The sequence below is a fragment of the Carassius gibelio genome, chromosome A7 (genome assembly GCF_023724105.1).
Source record: "Carassius gibelio isolate Cgi1373 ecotype wild population from Czech Republic chromosome A7, carGib1.2-hapl.c, whole genome shotgun sequence".
In the NCBI taxonomy this organism is placed as follows: Eukaryota; Metazoa; Chordata; class Actinopteri; order Cypriniformes; family Cyprinidae; genus Carassius; species Carassius gibelio.
The window spans coordinates 21,655,769-21,668,019 of NC_068377.1; the positions used below are offsets into that span (position 1 = coordinate 21,655,769).

The 12,251-nt window shown below is 36.9% G+C and overlaps 1 protein-coding gene across 6 annotated transcripts in view; it reads left to right on the forward strand.

Moving 5' to 3' along the window:
• LOC128016830 (CUGBP Elav-like family member 1) overlaps positions 1 to 12,251 on the forward strand; it is a 33,671-nt gene that overhangs the window by 606 nt on the left and 20,814 nt on the right. For all 6 annotated transcript variants that reach the window (XM_052601660.1, XM_052601655.1, XM_052601657.1 and 3 more), the window contains exon 2: positions 1,394 to 1,436. The gene's annotated coding sequence lies outside the window, so the exon portion shown is untranslated. The remainder of the gene's footprint in view (positions 1 to 1,393; positions 1,437 to 12,251) is intronic.

Sequence of the window (12,251 nt, forward strand, 5' to 3'; positions counted from 1 at the left end):
GCAAATGTGTTCGTATAGTAGTAGTGTTAAGATTTTAGCACATAGGGCCTGCCATGTCCCCCATTTGAAAAAGGCTCAAGTAAAATGCAACTTTGTGGCTTAATCTCATATCCATCAAAATGAGGTATTGATCCCAGCAAAAGTTCTCTGAGCACTAGCAGCGAATGGAAATGTCTCTTCCTGATAGAGCTTTTGCTTTCTTGTTTCAACGCTAACGTGCTAATAAAAAAAAATCAGTAACGTTACACTACTCGAAACTGCTTCTGAGGCCTTCACATTCAGTTTTTGTCTAGCTTAGTCTCCAAGTGCCCATATAGCTGAGTCTAGTCTGTCAGTAAAACGTGTTATAAGTGAGAAATGTCAGTCTCTGGACTCTTTGAGCTCAGAGGCCTGTTAAACAGAAAGCTGCTGCTCAGGACTGTCACGTGAGCTGTCACTATCATTTGATAAGAGCTTCCTAATGGACGATTGTGCTTTTTATCTCATAGCCAAAACCTTTGTGAAGGTATAATGCATACAGCTATCTGAAAATGACTTGAGGAATCCATGGAGTCACATTATATTGACAGGACTTTAGCAGGACTAGTCTGTGTTGAATCCAATGGTAATCTAATGTGGACTCTGTTCTGTTGGGAATGCTTTATTCTGTTAGCAGTGTTGCGACCTTCAGTTGTAGTTTGGTATAGCATAGAAATAACAGGTTACGTCTAGAATGGGAGGCTTGTAGGTAAAAGCTTTTCAGGAAAAAGAAAACATAGATTGATTATATGCTATTGAATAAGAGCTCCACCATGAAGAGCAAGAAGGCCCATTTTGATTGACGTGATTGCTTGTTAATAGACTCTTTGGTGTATTTGTGTACTTCTGCTGTGTTTGGTAATGAGCTATGTTTTTAAACCTAGTTGACATTATTAGGTGGGGTTAATGGGATATTTTATCCTTATTTCCTACAACTAATATTTATTGACACCTTTAATCATACAGGTAACCATTCAGAAGAAATGCCCAAAATTGTGAGGAGAAAGTGAAGATTTTGCAATGAAGGTTTATACTATTTTAATGTATACAGAGGAGCAATACATCCCTTTATTGTGTTTTTGCATTACATTAGGCTTCATTAGATAAAGCCAGTGCTGGTAACTGACCTGTTCAGGCCTTATCAGACATTGGCAGGATGTACAGCATTGACTCTCTTGCAAGACCTGTCCATCTCCGTGGCTTGATTGTAAAGGGAAAAACCCAACTTTAATAGAGCCGGTATAAATAATACAGCAAATGAGCCCCTGTGTCTTTCTCAGCATGGTAAAGGACAGCAAGTCCACAAGTACTGGGAATCAGCACAGATGTTCATTGATAAAATGCCAGTCTAACCGTACGACTGTTCTTTCTACAGATTGACAGGAGTAACATTTCAGAAAAGCAAGGCCACAGAGAGGGTAAGTGTTTCTCACTTTTGTGTTAGGATGTGTTACAGTGGACTGTATGTTAAACAAGATGTCACAGTGTTGTGCACGAATGTGGGAAAGGTAGGTATTCATATTCCAAAAATACTGCCGCTCCGAACACGATTTGACTAGAATCATCAGACCGCGCGCTCAAAGCCAACTGAGAGGTTGCCTGATGAAAACTTCATTGTTTAACAATACTGCTATACTGGTTCTTGAACTTTGCTTTCTATTCACATCTCTGTCATAGAAATGAACAGTTGTGGCCTGTGTTCCTCAAACTATTTGGACATTCAGTGCTTGTAGTTTTTAGAGTATTGAACTTTTACTGATAGCCACCAGCGTCGTATCTGTAAACTCTTATACTACAATGGTTTGGATAATTAGTGTCAGTTTATGTCCGCTTATGTCCGCTAATAAAGTATTAGTCATGCACGTGGAGGTTAGGGGTGTTATGGTACACGTATTTGTACTGAGAAATTTCAGTGCAGGCCTTACAGTTCAGTACGCATATGTAACGAACAAATACAGCGTTAGTTTAACCACTGCATGAGCAGAACTTAATTGGAAACTTCCTCTTTTATAAATTGTTTCTTTGGATGAGAAAGTCTTTTTTTTTATTTCGTTTTTTCAGGAAATTTAAACAATAGAAATGCGGTTGACACGATGTGGTGTGACATATCACTGTATAAATGCTAGTTTACTAGTTTTAATGCAAAATTGAATATGAATGAACTTCTTGTGCCTCACCGTTTCAACAGCAGAAACACGTCAATTAAATAGCTTGTAAACAAAATGACATTTAGCATTTCATTTACCTCAGGAAAGTCATCAGTGTCCACAGCGCGCTAGTTTGCTACAGAGAAATGAAATGCAGAGAAGAGCATTTCACAGAACAATAGACTATATTTTAATCATTTAATTTTACTTTACCCGTTAGTGCTGTCTCAATTATTTAATGTTTAAATAAATCTGTTATGAAACAAGTAGGGCTGGGTTAATTGATTAACGTGATAATTATTTTATCACACGGTAACACAGGTGTTTTTTTACATTTTATTATGAATGTCCGTTGCTCACTGGCTCTGAATATACATACAGACGAATCATGGGTCACAGGAGGGGATGAGCCCGATCAAATTATTCAGGCTAAGCATCAACATTCACAAACCACTGTCCACTGTTATTTTTTACAGAAAAGAATGCAACGAGCTCATAATCACAACTTCATAAATGGGAAATAGGAAGTTTCCGGTAGTGCGAGAATACAGCAGAGAAGTGCTCTTGCTCATCACAGTGGAGTGCATTGTGTTAACTTTGTGGTTTATTGTCGTGAGTAGTATGAGATGCTGTAACACGCGGCCCTCTCACAATATATTGCTGTACACAACTATGGCTTTTGCTGCTCAGAAATATTCATGCAGTCATGCAGCACGTAGCAGAAGATCTGTACTCCAGCGCAGTTAGCGCTCACACTCACTGATCTATAACTGAAACGTGCTCTGGCCCACCTCTTCCAACCGAGCCAGGGACTGCTAAACGGAGCGATCACACTTGTCAAACGAACCGGGCTTTGGGGGTTAAGATTAGGGTGAGCTCACACTAGGCAAATATTCTCTCGCATCCAGCACGCACGAGTCTCTGCCCGCCCATCAAGTGTTGTCCTGCGCCGCACTGTTGCGTTGGGGGCCGTGATCATGCAGGTCTCTAATAGGAAGGTGACTGTTATAATGTTATGATCGAGGCTCTGGAGTCTGAGCATAACTTGTTTTTCTATAAAAAACTATAAAATAGTTTCTATAAAAACGTTAATGTCCTGGCAGTGGCAAAAAGCTTGTTTTATATTTAATTTAATTACATTAATGTTACAAATTAAGATTTACAATAAATATTTTAACTGCTACTATGTAGAAGGAATACTGCTGCAAAAAAATTGTTATTGCACTTTTGTTCAGCAGTACTTTCAAATGAAAAAAGTGCACAATACACTACTTTTGAATACATTTATTGGTTTTGTGTATAACAATGGGATTAGACAATCATCTGATTAACTGCGATTAAAAAATGTATTCGTTGCCCAGCAATAGAAGCCAGTTATGACAGCCGCTGTTTAAAAGATTATATTTCAACAACAAATATAAATTTAATAAGTTGGAAGTTAATTTCTTAACTGCACTGTGCAATTTAAATTAAGTTGTGTGTTTAGTTATTCTATTTTAAAAAATAAATAGTAATAAAATTTAAGTTTGGGCTCTGTTCATGTAATGTTAAAGGGCTCCCTGTAGTTTAGAACATAAGCAGAGGTAGATTTTTATCCATAAGAAAATTAATTATAATTGAATTTATTTAAATAAAAAGCAATTTAAGTAAACTACGATTTAATAAAAAAAAAAATAAAAAAAATTAGTTTTTCCATCTGCTGCACTGAAAACATACCGAACTGTGACGTCAAAACCGAGGTATGTACCAAAATGCCTTGTTTGTGTACCGTTTCACCCCTAGTGGAGGTCCTATGTCATTTAGGATTTTGCACCTACATTTGTCAATTTATGTTGTGTTATTAGAGAGCTACATGAAGCAAAATTGCATGAAATGAACTGAAGTGTTTAGTGCTCAGACTTGAAGACAAAATGTTTCCTTGGTTACTTGTTAGTGCACACACACTCTTGTGTCGATGCTGCTACAGTGGGCTGTTCTTTGCAGTTGGATTTTTGTCTTGCATGGCAACACCTTCATTATCTGCAGCTGCGGGCTGGCAATTCCAACAGACTCCGTTCTCATGTTTGTGTGTATTTACATAAATAATACTAAGAGATTTCAGAAGTGTTCGACTGAAGGGTCTAGAGTGCAGTTGTTGTTGTGAGTTTGCGAGCACTTGGTACAGCGTCAAGGGGGTTTATGTCTCTGTTACAGGGGGAAGGGACGTGTGTCAGAGTGCAGGCTCTTTAAAGGAGCCATCAATCATCTACAGCTTCACCTTTGAAAGACCCATGAGGAGACTAAAATACTTGTAAAGTGCTACTGAAAGTCTTAAGTTTTGTTTTGTATTTAATGCCCTTATACTTAAAGGCAAAAAGCCTTTTGGCTTTGACTTCTGTCAGATTTCGCTGTGGTAAGTTCATGTCTGACAGTTGCTGCACCATGGCAGCTGTTAAATTGTGACAGTGCCCTCCAGAAGATTGTTACCACATGGAGGTCAGCAGCACCTGTCGGGAACATTTCTGTTTGTGCTCCTCCTAATGTGTTTAATGAATGCCATTAAATCCCTAAATAATTGTTCCTATATATTTAATCTTCTCCAAAATTAAAAAAAAGTGTAAGTATTGCATGTAGTGAAGGGACTAAGCTGTATCTAATAGTATGCATGGCTTCACTGTTTGTGCTGCACATGTTCAAGTGAGTAATGTTTGGTCTAGATCAGTGGTTCCCAAAGTAGGGGTCGCGACAGCACGGGGCAGCAGCGCATTTATCATGGGGTCGCGGGCTAAAACGTTTGGGAACCCCTGGTCTAGATCACTGTTAATTTTGTCTGTGCAGTTATTATGAAACCCATTTCAGTATCCTCATACAGAGCTTGACGTTCTGTTTGACTTTGAGCAGGAGTTTATTATGAGGAATGGTTGCTGCCGGTCAGAGGTAGATTTGGCTGTGATGATTGTTTTCTGCAGTTTGGCAGTGGTATTGGTGAATCAGCAGGATGCAGAATGAGTCTCACTGTATCAGTCCAAAACTGACAAACCGTTCAGAAAGAAACCTGGAAATGGCCACAAAGAATTTTCTTCTGTCATATGTAAACGTGACGTCTCCGGGGTGTGTGTGATACTTGAGAGTTGTCTGCACAGTGCTTTTGCCCGGTGTGTGACTAACATGGTTCATTGGTTCATTTGTCTTAGTTCATTTGTCTTGGTTCGTGTCAATTTAATTTTGATAAATAAGTCGCACCTGACTATAAGTCAGAACTATGAAACCAGCCATAGTTTGACCAGCCAAACTATAAAAAAAAGTTCGTCTTATAGTCCAGAAAATATGGTAGTTCTAAAATAGAAGCGAATAAAGTGTGAGAGTATACATGCAGTATCCATATGTAAGTTCAGTGTTATGGCCTTTTATGCAGATAGTTGCAATGTGTAATATTTGCAACAATCTATTTACAGAAATGCAATATAATATAATATTTCAGAGGTGTATAAAGACCTTACTTAATGAACCATTATGTTATTACCTTAGATTGAGCAATTTCTATCTACATACACCGTAGGTCTCCTTACATGGAAGTCGCCCTAATGTTTGTACAGTAGCACTAAACGGTCAAACTGCTCTATGGAGAGCCTTTTGTCACTTTGTTGTTTTTGCAAATAATACTGTGATGAACAAGTACATTAACATTTGCAATAACATCGATTTATTTAATAATTAAGCAAATATAATTCCTTAATTTACCTTTTTAAAGAAATCTCATTGCTCTCTGCTGTCTTTACCGACGACATCTTTACCGTTTCGGCCACCGTAGCTTCAGTTCCTCAAGCAAGTGGAAACAAATCTGAACACAGAATATAGCTTTCCTGTGGTAGGTTATCACAAATATTTTAAATGAAAACTTACCACTGTCAGAAACAGTCGGCTCTTGTGTTGAATACATTTAATCGTTATTACAGCGGTTCTCAGAGAACTTTGTTTTTCTACCTCCAAAGTGCATAAGTTGACTTGTTTATCTAAAAGTGCACTTTTCTTTGTTTCAAACCTAGGCAAAAAACTTCAATTATATGTATTTATTGCGAAATTACAAAATTTCTGTATCAATCCATGTAAATTTTTACCGCAAAAAAAAGTACTGTCACTTTAATTCAGCACGTGCAGCACAGCAAAAACAGTCTCTGAGCTGCTGCAGACACACTGCTTCTGGACCACAAACGTGTGCAGTGTGAACGCTCTATTCCGTTAACATGGGTGTGTAAAAAAAATTCGCAACACACGCGCACTGCAGACAGAGTATGTTTGAAATAGGCGTTAGAACTCTCCTGAGCGCATTGTCAAGCAGGCACGTGAGGAGGCTTCTTTCTTTACTGCAGATCGCAGACTTATAAGTGCTTTACTGCCACCTATCTCTCAAATGGACCATTGTAACTCTATCTACAATCTCCATTAGGGGTGCCAGTGGAGAGATAGGTGGCAGTAATGCATTTATAAGTTGATGGTCTGCCATAAAGCAAGATTTATTGTATGTTTTAGCCGTGATTCTCATCCACTTCCATTATGAAACTGATAGACTGCAACAGTTTGTGTTAAAAATATTGGTTTGTGTTCAACTGAAGAAACAATGTCACCTTGATTTTGGATGCCCATTAGGTAAAAAATCAGTTACAAAGTATGATCCAGTACTCAGCAAATGATAAATACCGTGCGCCTACATTGAAAATAATGAACTTGAGCGCGCAAAAGATGCGATATGTGAACGTGGGGGGAACATGTGTTCTCCACCGCGGGGAACATTGTAAATAAAAAGAGAGCCGCACTTAATCCAGATCAAGTTGATAGACTGGTGTTTCTTGCAAACAATATTTAGAAATGAATTAGGCTAGGCTATAACCTATGCCTTACTCCTGCTGCTGTTTAAGTTGTCACGTTATTGTTTGTGCCTGTTCTGATATTCTAGTATATTCGAATACATTGCTTGATATTCGATATCCGTTCGAATTTGATTTTTCTCAAAAGTGACAGCCCTAATATGAGCTTTAAACAATGTACAAATGCTAACATGCAAGTGGAATTTGGGGAAAAAATAAAATGGTATGTTAATGAAACCACTTTAATGTCAGGATTAGAAATAAATATTTTAGTTATTTCAGAAACTTCACTTTCTCCTTTACATAATGGTAAAAATTGAGCTTGTGAAACTTCCAGTATGTGCTTTTAGGTTTTCAGTACAACAGAATTAATGGAGGGATAATGCATTTTTATCCCTGATCGATTTCTCTAAGCTGCTTTGGATCTTGGCAAAGATGCTTTCCATGTTCTGAAATGCTGCTGTGGCATCTAATGCCCTGCGTATCACAGAAATCAAATATGCACTCAAGGCAGTGCAGTGAACCAGGACTTGACGACTCCATTAGAAACATTGAGACACTCTTTGCTACACTTTGGAGATTCTAGTTCCAGTAGAACTATAGCGGTTTTAATTTCTGCCATGAAGTAACCTTCTCTTATGGACAGTGAGTGAGCTGTGTGTGTAGGTCGCCGGTTTATGATCCTTGGTATTCTGAAGTGCTGGCACAGAGTGCTGCTGTGATCAGGATGTAGTAGTACAAGTTGTAATTATTGTAGTTGTACAGAGAGAAACAGGATTGAGATGCTTCATAATGAATGACTGATGGGTGGTTTGTAACGGTCCATCTATACCCTGGTCTGACCAGTCAGCTGTGTGTGTGTTGTATTCTCAGCTGCTGGGTTGTTCCAGATGCTTCAGTATAAGTCCATTTGTCCACTGTGCTGTCTGTCTGTGCCAGTGTTCGAGAGCGAGTTTGTTGTTAGATGAACTGCGCTGACCATATGCTCCGCCCCACCACCCTCCACCCCAAAGGCCTATAACACTGCCTTACATAGACAGTCCATGAATAAGCCTCACAGTCACTCAGCAGTTATTAAAACATGGCATGGCCTATGGTCTTCCCGGAGCATTCTCGCTATGCTTCCAAGGTCAGAAGCCACATTACAGCTGCATGGCATGCATTTCTTAAAGGGATGATAAATCATTCATGTGCACAGTATAGGGCCCTGTTTTCCATGATGCGGAAAACACAGATGGAATCGTGGTATCCAGTCATAAAAAGTGAATTTACTGTATAACTGGGAATGTAAAGGAATTTGCCAAAGTTTGGATGAATTAATCAAAAGTAGATCATTACATTTAAATCCAGGCTATATGGACTAGTATCTGCAAATTTTAGGCTGCAAAAAAACTATTTGAATATTAATCTTGCATGTTCTGCGTGTCTGTGCTTGATGAGTGCAGACACATGGTTTTGTTTACTACACTTACTGAAGGGTGTTTCAGCATCTGTCATCTCATTAAATGAGCACATAAATACATGAATAACATCTCCAGAACTGCTCTGAGAGTCACTTCATAAGCCTTTTACCGCTTCATTTGAGTAAAACTAGCATCATATCTAGGGGTGCAGGCCTCACGGTTCGGCACGCATACGATTTGTGGATTAACTGTTAAGTTTAACCATCATAGAGTGAAAGTTTATTATTTGCATGTTTTTTCTTGCCAGTTTACACATTCAAGCAGTTTTAACTCGTGCGCTTTGGGAGTGTGCAACAGCGGCGGAGAGAGAGGGGCACAATTCAGACACTGCATGATTCCTCTGTAGCATACACACAAAGTTGTGTTAAAATACCTGCTTTGGCAAGTATTCTAGTAAACACAGTCAGTTATGTCTTAAGTGAACAAAAAACAGGCGAGAAAGAAACCAGATGTGTGTCAGTATTAGGTCCATGCATTTGGTCTTACAGAGACCGCAGCCAATAAATACTTAAATAAATAGGCAACTTAACTTTATGCAAAATAACAAATGAAAAACTATTCAATCTTAATCTGATAAAAAAACTATAGTTTTAGTGAATAATTCAACAGCAAAAGATACTCTATAAAATCACAGTTGCACAATAATTGTATAATATCTAGTGAAAAAAAATATATATAAAAAAATAAATAAATAAATATATATATATATATAGATATATATATAGATATATATATATATAGATATAGATATATATATATAGATATATATATATATATATATATATATATATATATATATATATATATATATATATATATATATATATATATATATATATATATAGATATATATATATATAGATAGACGTAGTCTCAGAAAAATGTTCTTCTTTAGATTTGAAATAGAAACTCATGAGACATGTGACTTTCAACCCATTACTTTTCTGGATTGCTCCTGGACTGATTTCTTGTAATTTTATATGAAATAATTAAAAATATATATATTTTAAGGCACTTCAGTGTCTATAACTTATCTTTTTGAGCATTATCAACTGATGGACCGTAAAGCCTAAAGGGTCTTCTTTCCAAAGACACCCAAATTGTTTGTGTAGCACACTGAAGTTAGTTCATAGTCCCATTAAGAGGGATCTATTTAACAGGTTAAACAGTAGAATGTTACTACTAAACTAAAAGGGTATAATCACACAATTGTGTTCCATGTTTCGATTTTAATAGTAAATCCTCTTTGTTTGCCAAAAAATAGTTTCATTTTCATTCATTTAAAGATAAACTAAATTAATGATTTTTGATAATATATTTTATGCCTTCATTTGATAACCAGAAAAATTTAATCACACACACACACGTTCATAAGGCAATTGTAAGAATACATTTTAATAAGTTGGTTTTATTTATTCAAATAATTGAACATGCTAAAACTGAGAATTTGGTAACAAGAAAACAAAGTGAGAGAAAACTAAACATTTTAACTTTTAATAAATTGATGTTTAATTGTTTAATTTTCATGATTTTAATTTATTAGACATGTATTTTTAGGGCCCTAACAGTGTGGGAGAGTATATAACAGTGCTACTAGTTGTAGTTTGGGAGCTGTACTGTAGTTTAGAAGTTGTGTAACTTTTCCGGTATCAAGCTTTAATTTCAAGTAATTAAGTCAATTAAGTGCACATTTTTATCATGTGTAAAATTACTGCCTAACATGAAGGAAAAAAGCAGCTTGTTTTTTTTTTTTACACCAGGAATATACTAGAAGCATACTGCTTGGAGAACTTTTTCAAACTTGATGTGCTGTTGTGGGAGGCCAGTTTCAGTTCGCATATCTGGCGCGCTGACTTTCTGTTGTCCTCAAGCAATTTAAAGTGCTCCCACACAGCTGAGGTCTTCGGCATTTTTGCCTTCTCTTCCAGATGAATTGAATCATGATGTTTACTCATGAGCAATTCATAAGCCTCCTTTCCACTATCGGGCCGAACTGGTTTCATTCCGGGCCAGTCAGCATCAACACGGTTTCATTTTCCACTGTGGTGGTTTCATTTACCAGTTGTTGTGTAATATAAACAAGTGATAAGGACGATGATCAGATATTTCTGTTTTTGGGACTCCTCTTCTTTTTTTTTTTATCTGATATTTTGTTATTTAACGAAGTGAAAGACACAACTCTTGACGTTAAAAATAAAATAAACAGAGGCGACGACTGGTATAATATCAATAAGCGCAAATGTTTCCTCCTCAGACCAATCTGTCTTCGAAATTTTCTTTTTTTATATTGAACATAGTGTAGCTGTTCAACTTACTTGGCTGTTTGATCAAATAGCGTGCTTCCGCTTAGCCAGCTATGGAGAAACCAGTAGCCAGGCACCAGAATGGTGATGTCACGCACTCTTAACAGCACTGCAGAGAATTCCGGGATGAGAACAATTTGTAATCGTGCCGTGTCATACCCGGCTCACTTGGAAATACAACTGTAACTGTACATGACAGTCCTTAGAACTATTCGGCCTGTTAGTAAATAAAAAATTAAAAAAACGTCAAGCACAAATAAAGTCCTGGGATGCCAGGTGTTTCCACCGCAGGAACTTTACCCAGGAACTAGGGACTTTGGGCCATTACTCGGTGTGTTTCCACCGCAGGAACCAGTAACTAAATTAAGTTCTGGTAAAAAAATAAATAAAATAAATGCCCCTCGGAAAGTCCCAGCTGGTGAGGTTCAACTTTTTCAAAGTTCTGGAACTTTTGGGGAACTTTTGAGCACTAAACATTCTGATTGGTTGAGCCCACGCAGCATTGTTTGGGTTTAACCACCATATATTCAGATCATTTTAAAAATATTACTGTTGTTGTGTCATGAAATGTAATTTTAAAAGTATTTCAGGCAAGAATGTAGTTGTTTAAATCTCAAATCTGCGGTTTATTTATAAAGACAGCGCCTATTTAAAAATGTGTTTCAACTATCTCCGAGATGGTCAGCTCCACGCGATCAGCGTGGATTTATGGCAAGAGTGCACCCCAAAAACCTACATCATAACAGGAGTTCTGACCTTTGTCAAAAAAGTCGTCTTTGTTGCCTTTTTCTCTCACACTTTAGAAATCATCAGAAATTATATATCACTTAAACTTGATCTCAAAATTTATCTCAAAATTCATCCTTTGAAACCCATTTTAAATTCAAACATTGCATTACAATGAAAATGGTACATCAAAATCATGTTACAAAACGTTTTCAGTTATGAATTATAAAATAAAGGTTTGGATCATGCACTTTCAAGTCTGTTCAAAAATATGAGTGACAGTTAACAGGTTAATTACAGTAACGCATCTAGTAGGCAATCACTGCTGTAGTTTAAAATATTTTCGAAGACATAAAAGATCACAATCTCAACGATGCACTTGAAAAGTAGATTGTTGACGTCTTCAAGATCGATCACAATATAAAATCTTCAGATCACCCACCCTTAAGTTAACGTTAAAGTATCTGTTTTAAGTTTAATTCTGTCGCTTCATTTAAAACCCTCTTAGTATTGCGGTTATATTAAGGGAAATTTTTACTTTTACACATGTTAAATGTACAGATTATGTACACCTTCATTTAAAAATGTATATTTTAAGTAACTTAAATGTAGCACCAAATAGGCTGTCAGGTTGTTTTTGTCCCTTTTGTAACAGATCCTATTTTGGTCCCGTATGGTCCCGTGTTCATGTTTATATTTTGCGAAGCTGTACAGAATGTGTGTACTCTAAACACTAATATTACGTTACTG